Consider the following 12,852-nt stretch of genomic DNA (forward strand, 5'->3'; position numbering starts at 1 on the left):
TAGCGCCGAGTACATCTGGGCGGCCATTACAAATCACATTACAGGATATGGCTACTGTTATGACTGAGGTTTTGGCTAAATTACCAGAACTAAGAGGTAAGCGTGATCACTCTGGGGTGAGAACAGAGTGCGCTGATAATATTAGGGCCATGTCAGACACTGCGTCACAGGTGGCAGAACATGAGGACGGAGAACTTCATTCTGTGGGTGACGGTTCTGATCCAAACAGACTGGATTCAGATATTTCAAATTTTAAATTTAAACTGGAAAACCTCCGTGTATTACTAGGGGAGGTGTTAGCGGCTCTGAATGATTGTAACACAGTTGCAATACCAGAGAAAATGTGTAGGTTGGATAAATATTTTGCGGTACCGACGAGTACTGAGGTTTTTCCTATACCTAAGAGACTTACTGAAATTGTTACTAAGGAGTGGGATAGACCCGGTGTGCCGTTCTCACCCCCTCCGATATTTAGAAAAATGTTTCCAATAGACGCCACCACAAGGGACTTATGGCAAACGGTCCCTAAGGTGGAGGGAGCAGTTTCTACCTTAGCTAAGCGTACCACTATCCCGGTGGAGGATAGCTGTGCTTTTTCAGATCCAATGGATAAAAAGTTAGAGGGTTACCTTAAGAAAATGTTTGTTCAACAAGGTTTTATATTGCAACCCCTTGCATGCATTGCGCCGATCACGGCTGCAGCGGCATTCTGGATTGAGTCTCTGGAAGAGAACATTGGTTCAGCTACTCTGGACGACATTACGGACAGGCTTAGAGTCCTTAAACTAGCTAATTCATTCATTTCGGAGGCCGTAGTACATCTTACTAAACTTACGGCGAAGAATTCAGGATTCGCCATTCAGGCACGCAGGGCGCTGTGGCTAAAATCCTGGTCAGCTGATGTTACTTCTAAGTCTAAATTGCTTAATATACCTTTCAAAGGGCAGACCTTATTCGGGCCCGGGTTGAAAGAGATTATCGCTGACATTACAGGAGGTAAAGGCCATGCCCTGCCTCAGGACAAAGCCAAAGCCAAGACTAGACAGTCTAATTTTCGTTCCTTTCGTAATTTCAAAGCAGGAGCAGCATCAACTTCCTCTGCACCAAAACAGGAAGGAGCTGTTGCTCGCTACAGACAAGGCTGGAAACCTAACCAGTCCTGGAACAAGGGCAAGCAGACTAGGAAACCTGCTGCTGCCCCTAAAACAGCATGAATTGAGGGCCCCCGATCGGATCTAGTGGGGGGGCAGACTTTCTCTCTTCGCCCAGGCTTGGGCAAGAGATGTTCAGGATCCCTGGGCGCTAGAGATAATATCTCAGGGATACCTTCTGGACTTCAAATACTCTCCTCCAAGAGAGAGATTTCATCTGTCAAGATTGTCAACAATCCAGACAAAGAAAGAGGCGTTTCTACGCTGCGTACAAGAGCTCTTGTTAATGGGAGTAATCCATCCAGTTCCACGATCGGAACAGGGACAGGGGTTTTACTCAAATCTGTTTGTGGTTCCCAAAAAAGAGGAAACTTTCAGACCAATCCTGGACTTAAAGATCCTAAACAAATTCCTAAGAGTTCCATCGTTCAAGATGGAGACTATTCGGACAATTTTACCTATGATCCAAGAGGGTCAATACATGACCACTGTAGATTTAAAGGATGCTTACCTTCACATACCGATTCACAAAGATCATTATTGGTACCTAAGGTTTGCCTTCCTAGACAGGCATTACCAGTTTGTGGCTCTTCCATTCGGATTGGCTACAGCTCCAAGAATCTTCACAAAGGTTCTGGGTGCTCTTCTGGCGGTACTAAGACCGCGGGGAATCTCGGTAGCTCCATACCTAGACGACATTCTGATACAAGCTTCAAGCTTTCAAACTGCCAAGTCTCATACAGAGTTAGTGCTGGCATTTCTAAGGTCACATGGATGGAAGGTGAACGAAAAGAAAAGTTCACTCGTTCCACTCACAAGAGGGGACTCTTATAGATTCTGTAGAAATGAAGATTTACCTGACAGAGGACAGGCTAACAAGACTTCAAAGTGCTTGCCGCACCCTTCATTCCATTCAACACCCGTCAGTGGCTCAATGCATGGAGGTAATCGGCTTAATGGTAGCGGCAATGGACATAGTACCCTTTGCACGCTTACACCTCAGACCACTGCAACTGTGCATGCTAAGTCAGTGGAATGGGGATTACTCAGACTTATCCCCTTCTCTGAATCTGGATCAAGAGACCAGAAATTCTCTTCTATGGTGGCTTTCTCGGCCACATCTGTCCAGGGGGATGCCATTCAGCAGACCAGACTGGACAATGGTAACAACAGACGCCAGCCTTCTAGGTTGGGGTGCCGTCTGGAATTCTCTGAAGGCTCAGGGACAATGGAGTCAGGAGGAGAGTCTCCTGCCAATAAACATTCTGGAATTGAGAGCAGTTCTCAATGCCCTCCTGGCTTGGCCCCAGTTGACAACTCGGGGGTTCATCAGGTTTCAGTCGGACAACATCACGACTGTAGCTTACATCAACCATCAGGGAGGGACAAGAAGCTCCCTAGCTATGATGGAAGTATCAAAGATAATTTGCTGGGCAGAGTCTCACTCTTGCCACCTGTCAGCAATCCACATCCCGGGAGTGGAGAACTGGGAGGCGGATTTCTTAAGTCGTCAGACTTTTCATCCGGGGGAGTGGGAACTTCATCCGGAGGTCTTTGCCCAAATACTTCGACGTTGGGGCAAACCAGAGATAGATCTCATGGCGTCTCGACAGAACGCCAAACTTCCTCGTTACGGGTCCAGATCCAGGGATCCAGGAGCAGTCCTGATAGATGCTCTGACAGCACCTTGGGACTTCAGGATGGCTTACGTGTTTCCACCCTTCCCGTTGCCTCCTCGATTGATTGCCAGAATCAAACAAGAGAGAGCATCAGTGATTCTAATAGCACCTGCGTGGCCACGCAGGACTTGGTATGCAGACCTGGTGGACATGTCATCCTGTCCACCTTGGTCTCTACCTCTGAAACAGGACCTTCTGATACAGGGTCCCTTCAAACATCAAAATCTAACTTCTCTGAAGCTGACTGCTTGGAAATTGAACGCTTGATTTTATCAAGACGTGGATTTTCTGAGTCAGTTATTGATACCTTAATACAGGCTAGGAAACCTGTTACCAGAAAGATTTACCATAAGATATGGCGTAAATACCTATATTGGTGTGAATCCAAAGGTTACTCTTGGAGTAAGGTTAGGATTCCTAGGATATTGTCTTTTCTACAAGAAGGTTTAGAAAAGGGTTTATCTGCTAGTTCATTAAAGGGACAGATCTCAGCTCTGTCCATTCTGTTACACAAACGTCTGTCAGAAGTTCCTGACGTCCAGGCTTTTTGTCAGGCTTTGGCCAGAATTAAGCCTGTGTTTAAAACTGTTGCTCCACCATGGAGTTTAAACCTTGTTCTTAATGTTTTACAGGGCGTTCCGTTTGAACCCCTTCATTCCATTGATATAAAGTTGTTATCTTGGAAAGTTCTATTTTTAATGGCTATTTCCTCGGCTCGAAGAGTCTCTGAATTATCAGCCTTACATTGTGATTCTCCTTATTTGATTTTTCATTCGGATAAGGTAGTCCTGCGTACTAAACCTGGGTTCTTACCTAAGGTAGTTACTAACAGGAATATCAATCAAGAGATTGTTGTTCCTTCTTTATGCCCAAATCCTTCTTCAAAGAAGGAACGTCTACTGCACAACCTGGATGTAGTCCGTGCTCTAAAATTTTACTTACAGGCAACTAAGGAATTTCGACAAACGTCTTCTCTGTTTGTCATTTACTCTGGGCAGAGGAGAGGTCAAAAAGCTTCCGCTACCTCTCTTTCTTTTTGGCTTCGTAGCATAATTCGTTTAGCTTATGAGACTGCTGGACAGCAGCCTCCTGAAAGAATTACAGCTCATTCTACTAGAGCTGTGGCTTCCACTTGGGCCTTCAAGAATGAGGCCTCTGTTGAACAGATTTGCAAGGCTGCAACTTGGTCTTCGCTTCATACTTTTTCCAAATTTTACAAATTTGACACTTTTGCTTCATCAGAGGCTATTTTTGGGAGAAAGGTTCTTCAGGCAGTGGTTCCTTCTGTATAAAGAGCCTGCCTATCCCTCCCGTCATCCGTGTACTTTTGCTTTGGTATTGGTATCCCAGAAGTAATGATGACCCGTGGACTGATCACACTTAACAGAAGAAAACATAATTTATGCTTACCTGATAAATTCCTTTCTTCTGTAGTGTGATCAGTCCACGGCCCGCCCTGTTTTTAAGGCAGGTAAATATTTTTAATTTATACTCCAGTCACCACTTCACCCTTGGCTTTTCCTTTCTCGTTGGTCCTTGGTCGAATGACTGGGAGTGACGTAGAGGGGAGGAGCTATATGCAGCTCTGCTGGGTGAATCCTCTTGCACTTCCTGTTGGGGAGGAGTAATATCCCAGAAGTAATGATGACCCGTGGACTGATCACACTACAGAAGAAAGGAATTTATCAGGTAAGCATAAATTATGTTTTTTCAGGCCATTTATTAATAGCTTACTGTAGACCCTAGAACCTAAATATTTCCATAACGTTAAGTCTTTTTTAACTTGTTAGTACATCCATTTGGTTATTTTTTACCTACAAGTAATATTTAGATATAATCATGATCATTATGCATTTCCTATTTTAAGTTCTGAAGCGACTTTGACATACTCTATATGCACCAGCTAGATCTAACAATTTCAACAAGGGTGCCCTTTAGTGCATCAAACACATTGGCATGCTTAAATGACAGTCAAGCATTAACTTTCTCCTTTAACCTTTAACATATAATATAAGGTGTTTCTTCTGTTATGTGTGATCAGTCCACGGGTCATCATTACTTCTGGGATATAACTCCTCCCCAACAGGAAATGCAAGAGGATTCACCCAGCAGAGCTGCATATAGCTCCTCCCCTCTACGTCAGTCCCAGTCATTCTCTTGCACCCAACGACTAGATAGGATGTGTGAGAGGACTATGGTGATTATACTTAGTTTTTATGACTTCAATCAAAAGTTTGTTATTTTAAAATAGCACCGGAGCGTGTTATTACTTCTCTGGCAGAGTTTGAGGAAGAATCTGACAGAGATTTTTTTACTATGATTTTAACCGGAGTCGTTAAGATCATATTGCTGTTCTCGACCATCTGAGGGAGGTAAAGGCTTCAGATCAGGGGACAGCGGGCAGATGAATCTGCATTGAGGTATGTGGCAGTTTTTATTTTCTGAATGGAATTGATGAGAAAAGCCTGCCATACCGTTAAAATGACATGTATGTATACACTTCAGTATTCTGGGGATGGTATTTCACCGGAACTACTGTGTTAAAGGTCACTAATCCTTTTTAATAACTATTCTCATGTTAAACGTTTTTGCTGGAATGTAGAATCGTTTACATTGCTGAGGTACTGTGTGAATAAATGTTTGGGCATTATTTTCCACTTGGCAGTTTTTTGCTTTAATTGTGACAGTTTCGTTTCTCTTCACTGCTGTGTGGGAGAGGGAGGGGCCGTTTTTGGCGCTCTTTGCTACGCATCAAAAAATTCCAGTCAGCTACTTTTATATTTCCTGCATGATCCGGTTCATCTCTGACAGATCTCAGGGGTCTTCAAACTTCTTTGAAGGGAGGTAAATTCTCTCAGCAGAGCTGTGAGAATTCTTATAGTGACTGTGTATAAAAAACGTTGTTTTGTTTTCTTATGTACAAATTTAATTAGTGTTGTTTTTTACTAATGGGAACAAACCTTTGCTAAAAGTTGTGTTGTTTTAAAGTTTGATGCAATAACTGTTTTTCAGTTCATTATTTCAACTGTTATTTAATCGTTAGTACCTCTTTGAGGCACAGTGCGTTTTTTTGCTAAAAAAGATTATAACCAAGTTGTAAGTTTTTTTGCTAGTGTGTTAAACATGTCTGACTCAGAGGAAGATATCTGTGTCATTTGTTCCAATGCCAAGGTGGAGCCCAATAGAAATTTATGTACTAACTGTATTGATGCTACTTTAAATAAAAGTCAATCTGTACAATGTGAACAAATTTCACCAAACAGCGAGGGGAGAGTTATGCCGACTAACTCGCCTCACGCGACAGTACCTGCATCTCCCGCCCGGGAGGTGCGTGATATTTTGGCGCCTAGTACATCTGGGCGGCCATTACAGATAACATTACAAGATATGGCTACTGTTATGACTGAAGTTTTGTCTAAATTACCTGAACTAAGAGGCAAGCGTGATCACTCTGGGGTGAGAACAGAGTGCGCTGACAATGCTAGGGCCATGTCTGATACTGCGTCACAGCTCGCAGAGCATGAGGACGGAGAGCTTCATTCTGTGGGTGACGGTTCTGATCCAAACAGATTGGACTCAGATATTTCAAATTTTAAATTTAAATTGGAGAACCTCCGTGTACTACTAGGGGAGGTCTTAGCAGCCCTCAACGATTGTAACACTGTTGCAATACCAGAGAAACTGTGTAGGTTGGATAAATACTTTGCGGTACCGGCGAGTACTGACGTTTTTCCTATACCTAAGAGACTAACTGAAATTGTTACTAAGGAGTGGGATAGACCCGGTGTGCCGTTCTCACCCCCTCCAATATTTAGAAAGATGTTTCCAATAGACGCCACCACTCGGGACTTATGGCAAACGGTCCCCAAGGTGGAGGGAGCAGTTTCTACTTTAGCTAAGCGTACCACTATCCCGGTGGAGGATAGCTGTGCTTTCTCAGATCCAATGGATAAAAAATTAGAGGGTTACCTTAAGAAAATGTTTGTTCAACAAGGTTTTATATTACAACCCCTTGCTTGTATCGCGCCGATTACGGCTGCGGCAGCATTTTGGATTGAGTCGCTTGAAGAGAACCTTAGTTCCTCTACGCTAGACGACATTACGGACAGGCTTAGAGTCCTTAAACTAGCTAATTCTTTCATTTCGGAGGCCGTAGTACATTTAACCAAACTTACGGCTAAGAACTCAGGATTCGCCATACAGGCACGCAGGGCACTGTGGCTAAAATCCTGGTCAGCTGATGTTACTTCTAAGTCCAAATTACTTAATATACCTTTCAAGGGGCAGTCCTTATTCGGGCCCGGTTTGAAAGAAATTATCGCTGACATTACGGGAGGTAAGGGCCACGCCCTACCTCAAGACAAGGCCAAAGCTAAGGCTAGACAGTCTAATTTTCGTCCCTTTCGGAATTTCAAAACAGGAGCAGCATCAACCTCCACTGCACCAAAACAGGAAGGAGCTGTTGCTCGTTACAGGCAAGGCTGGAAGCCTAACCAGTCCTGGAACAAAAGCAAGCAGGCCAGGAAACCTGCTGCTGCCCCAAAGACAGCATGAACCGAGAGCCCCCGATCCGGGACCGGATCTAGTAGGGGGCAGACTCTCTCTCTTCGCCCAGGCCTGGGCAAGAGATGTTCAGGATCCCTGGGCACTAGAGATCATATCTCAGGGATACCTTCTAGACTTCAAATTATCTCCCCCAAGAGGGAGATTTCATCTGTCAAGGTTGTCAACAAACCAGATAAAGAAAGAAGCGTTTCTACGCTGCGTACAAGATCTGTTAACAATGGGAGTGATCCATCCGGTTCCGTGGTCGGAACAAGGACAAGGGTTCTACTCAAACCTGTTTGTGGTTCCCAAAAAAGAGGGAACTTTCAGGCCAATCTTAGATTTAAAGACTCTAAACAAATTCCTAAGAGTTCCATCGTTCAAAATGGAAACTATTCGGACAATCTTACCCATGATCCAAGAGGGTCAGTACATGACCACAGTGGATTTAAAGGATGCTTACCTTCACATACCGATCCACAAAGATCATCACCGGTATCTAAGGTTTGCCTTCTTAGACAGGCACTACCAGTTTGTAGCTCTTCCATTCGGATTGGCTACGGCTCCAAGAATCTTCACAAAGGTTCTGGGTGCCCTTCTAGCGGTACTAAGACCGCGAGGGATTTCGGTAGCTCCGTACCTAGACGACATTCTAATACAAGCTTCAAGCTTTCAAACTGCCAAGTCTCATACAGAGTTAGTTCTGGCATTTCTAAGGTCGCATGGATGGAAAGTGAACGAAAAGAAGAGTTCTCTCTTTCCTCTCACAAGAGTTCCATTCTTGGGGACTCTTATAGATTCTGTAGAAATGAAGATTTACCTGACAGAAGACAGGTTAACAAAACTTCAAAATGCATGCCGCGTCCTTCATTCCATTCAACACCCGTCAGTAGCTCAATGCATGGAGGTGATCGGCTTAATGGTAGCGGCAATGGACATAGTACCTTTTGCACGCCTACACCTCAGACCGCTGCAATTATGCATGCTGAGTCAGTGGAATGGGGATTACTCAGATTTGTCCCCTACTCTGAATCTGAATCAAGAGACCAGAAATTCTCTTCTATGGTGGCTTCATCGGCCACACCTGTCCAGGGGGATGCCATTCAGCAGGCCAGACTGGACAATTGTAACAACAGACGCCAGCCTACTAGGTTGGGGCGCTGTCTGGAATTCTCTGAAGGCTCAGGGACTATGGAATCAGGAGGAGAGTCTCCTTCCAATAAACATTCTGGAATTGAGAGCAGTTCTCAATGCCCTTCTGGCTTGGCCCCAGTTAATAACTCGGGGGTTCATCAGGTTTCAGTCGGACAACATCACGACTGTAGCTTACATCAACCATCAGGGAGGGACAAGAAGCTCCCTAGCAATGATGGAAGTATCAAAGATAATTCGCTGGGCAGAGTCTCACTCTTGCCACCTGTCAGCAATCCACATCCCGGGAGTGGAGAACTGGGAGGCGGATTTCTTGAGTCGCCAGACTCTTCATCCGGGGGAGTGGGAACTTCATCCGGAGGTCTTTGCCCAAATACTTCGACGTTGGGGCAAACCAGAGATAGATCTCATGGCGTCTCGCCAGAACGCCAAACTTCCTCGCTACGGGTCCAGATCCAGGGATCCGGGAGCAGTTCTGATAGATGCTTTGACAGCACCTTGGAACTTCAGGATGGCTTATGTGTTTCCACCCTTCCCGCTGCTTCCTCGATTGATTGCCAAAATCAAACAGGAGAGAGCATCAGTAATTCTAATAGCACCTGCTTGGCCACGCAGGACTTGGTATGCAGATCTAGTGGACATGTCATCCTGTCCGCCTTGGTCTCTACCTCTAAGACAGGACCTTCTGATACAGGGTCCATTCAAACATCAAAATCTAACTTCTCTGAAGCTGACTGCTTGGAAATTGAACGCTTGATTTTATCAAAACGTGGTTTTTCTGAGTCGGTTATTGATACCCTGATTCAGGCTAGGAAGCCTGTTACCAGAAGGATTTACCATAAAATATGGCGGAAATACCTATACTGGTGCGAATCCAAAGGTTACTCCTGGAGTAAGGTTAGGATCGCTAGGATATTGTCTTTTCTACAAGAAGGTTTAGAAAAGGGTTTATCAGCTAGTTCATTAAAGGGACAGATTTCAGCTCTGTCCATCTTGTTACACAGACGTCTGTCAGAAAATCCAGACGTCCAGTCCTTTTGTCAGGCTTTAGCTAGGATCAAGCCTGTGTTTAAAGCTGTTGCTCCACCATGGAGTTTAAACTTAGTTCTTAACGTTTTACAGGGTGTTCCGTTTGAACCCCTTCATTCCATTGATATAAAAATGTTATCTTGGAAAGTTCTGTTTTTAATGGCTATTTCCTCGGCTCGAAGAGTCTCTGAGTTATCAGCCTTACATTGTGATTCCCCTTATCTGATTTTTCACTCAGACAAGGTAGTTCTGCGTACTAAACCTGGGTTCTTACCTAAGGTAGTCACTAACAGGAACATCAATCAAGAGATTGTTGTCCCATCCTTGTGTCCAAATCCTTCTTCAAAGAAGGAACGTCTTTTACACAATCTGGATGTAGTTCGTGCCCTCAAGTTCTACTTGCAGGCAACTAAAGATTTTCGCCAAACTTCTTCCTTGTTTGTCGTTTACTCTGGACAGAGGAGAGGTCAAAAAGCTTCTGCTACCTCTCTCTCTTTTTGGCTTCGTAGCATAATACGTTTAGCCTATGAGACTGCTGGACAGCAGCCTCCTGAAAGAATTACAGCTCACTCCACTAGAGCTGTGGCTTCCACTTGGGCCTTTAAGAATGAGGCCTCTGTTGAACAGATTTGCAAGGCTGCAACTTGGTCTTCGCTTCATACTTTTTCCAAATTTTACAAATTTGACACTTTTGCTTCTTCGGAGGCTATTTTTGGGAGAAAGGTTCTTCAGGCAGTGGTTCCTTCTGTATAATGAGCCTGCCTATCCCTCCCGTCATCCGTGTACTTTTGCTTTGGTATTGGTATCCCAGAAGTAATGATGACCCGTGGACTGATCACACATAACAGAAGAAAACATAATTTATGCTTACCTGATAAATTCCTTTCTTCTGTTGTGTGATCAGTCCACGGCCCGCCCTGTTTTAAGGCAGGTAAATATCTTTTAAATTATACTCCAGTCACCACTTCACCCTTGGTTACTCCTTTCTCGTTGTTTCTTGGTCGAATGACTGGGACTGACGTAGAGGGGAGGAGCTATATGCAGCTCTGCTGGGTGAATCCTCTTGCATTTCCTGTTGGGGAGGAGTTATATCCCAGAAGTAATGATGACCCGTGGACTGATCACACAACAGAAGAAAGGAATTTATCAGGTAAGCATAAATTATGTTTTTTTCTATTATATATAATTTGTTATTATATTATTTGGATACACTTTATTTATTTATTGCTGTTTTTGTGTAAATCGGGGTGGCTACTTTTTAGACTGTTATATTGTTATATTATTGTTTCATGCATAACTATTTGTCATTTTTTACATGTCATTTTTTACATTGTTTATGCCTAAAGAAGTCTGTCTATATATCTATTTACTATTTCATATATTACCTTTAAGGGGTTAAACAGTGGGTGTTTGTCTTCTTTTCTTTTATCACCTCCTTGGGGAGGAGTTAAGAGTTTTAAATAGATTGCACCTGCACAGGTGCAACACGTCTGAGACTACAGCCTACTTGGCTGAAACCGGTCAGACCTTTTCCTAACTCCCACTGTTTCACAGGAGTCTGCCTATTTTTGTATATTTTTAACTGGTCCTAATAAAGTACACTTTTTATCTATCTATACACTCTGGTCGGCTGGAACATTTCTTGGATTTTTTTGCTATAAGCATAAATTGTGTTTTGTTTAAAAAAAAACATCAGCTATATGTAGAAATATTTAATTATGAATAAATAGAACATATTCCGTTACGTGAAGAACGTTGGAATATGAAATATTCATATTTTCATGTAGGGCTTGCGCTAATGAGAATATGTCATGGCGTTTGTGCAAGAGGATGGGTGGGACTTCTATGGGGAAATGCGATCGCGAATTTCGACTTTATGTGCGATTTGGGTTACCGCTGGAGAAAAAAACTTTCAACTTGTAATACCAGCACTATCCAACTATCGCAAAAATAAAAATCCTAGCAGAGTTTTCTCTATAGTGAAAACGCAAAATATTGCTCCACTTGTAATCTAGCCCTTAGTGCTTTTGCATTGCCTTTTTATAAAACATTTACTGATATATGCTATTCTACCGTGTTTAGTGGTCCTTTAAACTACATACTTTCACTGCCCTATTTTTATGCTTGGTCTGAAAATTTCTGTAATATACAACAATATAGCTGGAATTTTTGGCAAAGTGAGTAAAATATTGTAGTCATATTTATAAGTGTTATAAAAGGTAACAACACACACAATACAAACACACCACACAGTATCTCATACATCAACACACACACCACACAGTATCTCATACATCAACACACACACCACACAGTATCTCATACATCAACACACACACCACACAGTATCTCATACATCAACACACACACCACACAGTATCTCATACATCAACACACACACACCACACAGTATATCATAGATCAACACACACATCACACAGTATCTCATACATCACCGCACATCACACAGTATCTCATACATCACCGCACATCACACAGTATCTCATACATCACCGCACATCACACAGTATCTCATACATCAACACACACACCACACAGTATCTCATACATCAACACACACACCACACATCTCATACATCAACACACACAGCACACAGCATCTCATACATCAACACACACAGCACACAGCATCTCATACATCAACACACACAGCATCTCATACATCAACACACACACCACACAGTATCTCATACATCAACACACATCACACAGTATCTCATACATCAACACACACATCACACAGTATCTCATACATCAACACACACATCACACAGTATCTCATACATCAACACACACATCACACAGTATCTCATACATCAACACACACACCACACAGTATCTCATACATCAACACACACACCACACAACATCTCATACATCAACACACCACACACACACACACCACACAGTATATCATACATCAACACACACCACACAACATCTCATACATCAACACACACAGCATCTCATACATCAACACACACACCACACACAGCACACAGTATCTCATACATCAACACACACACCACACAGCATCTCATACATCAACACACACACCACACAGTAGCTCATACATCAACACACACACACCACACAGTAGCTCATACATCAACACACACACACCACACAGTAGCTCATACATCAACACACACACACCACACAACAGCTCTTATATCAACACACACAGCATCTCATACACCAACACACACACCACACAGTATCTCATACATCAACACACACACCACAGAGCATCTCATACATCAACACACACACCA

The 12,852-nt window shown here is 43.2% G+C and overlaps 1 protein-coding gene across 1 annotated transcript in view; it reads left to right on the forward strand.

Moving 5' to 3' along the window:
- The window catches only part of IKBKB (inhibitor of nuclear factor kappa B kinase subunit beta), a 221,534-nt gene that overhangs the window by 204,641 nt on the left and 4,041 nt on the right, over positions 1–12,852 (forward strand). The gene's annotated exons all lie outside the window — the stretch shown is intronic.

Source organism: Bombina bombina, chromosome 6, assembly GCF_027579735.1.
Source record: "Bombina bombina isolate aBomBom1 chromosome 6, aBomBom1.pri, whole genome shotgun sequence".
NCBI lineage: Eukaryota > Metazoa > Chordata > Amphibia > Anura > Bombinatoridae > Bombina > Bombina bombina.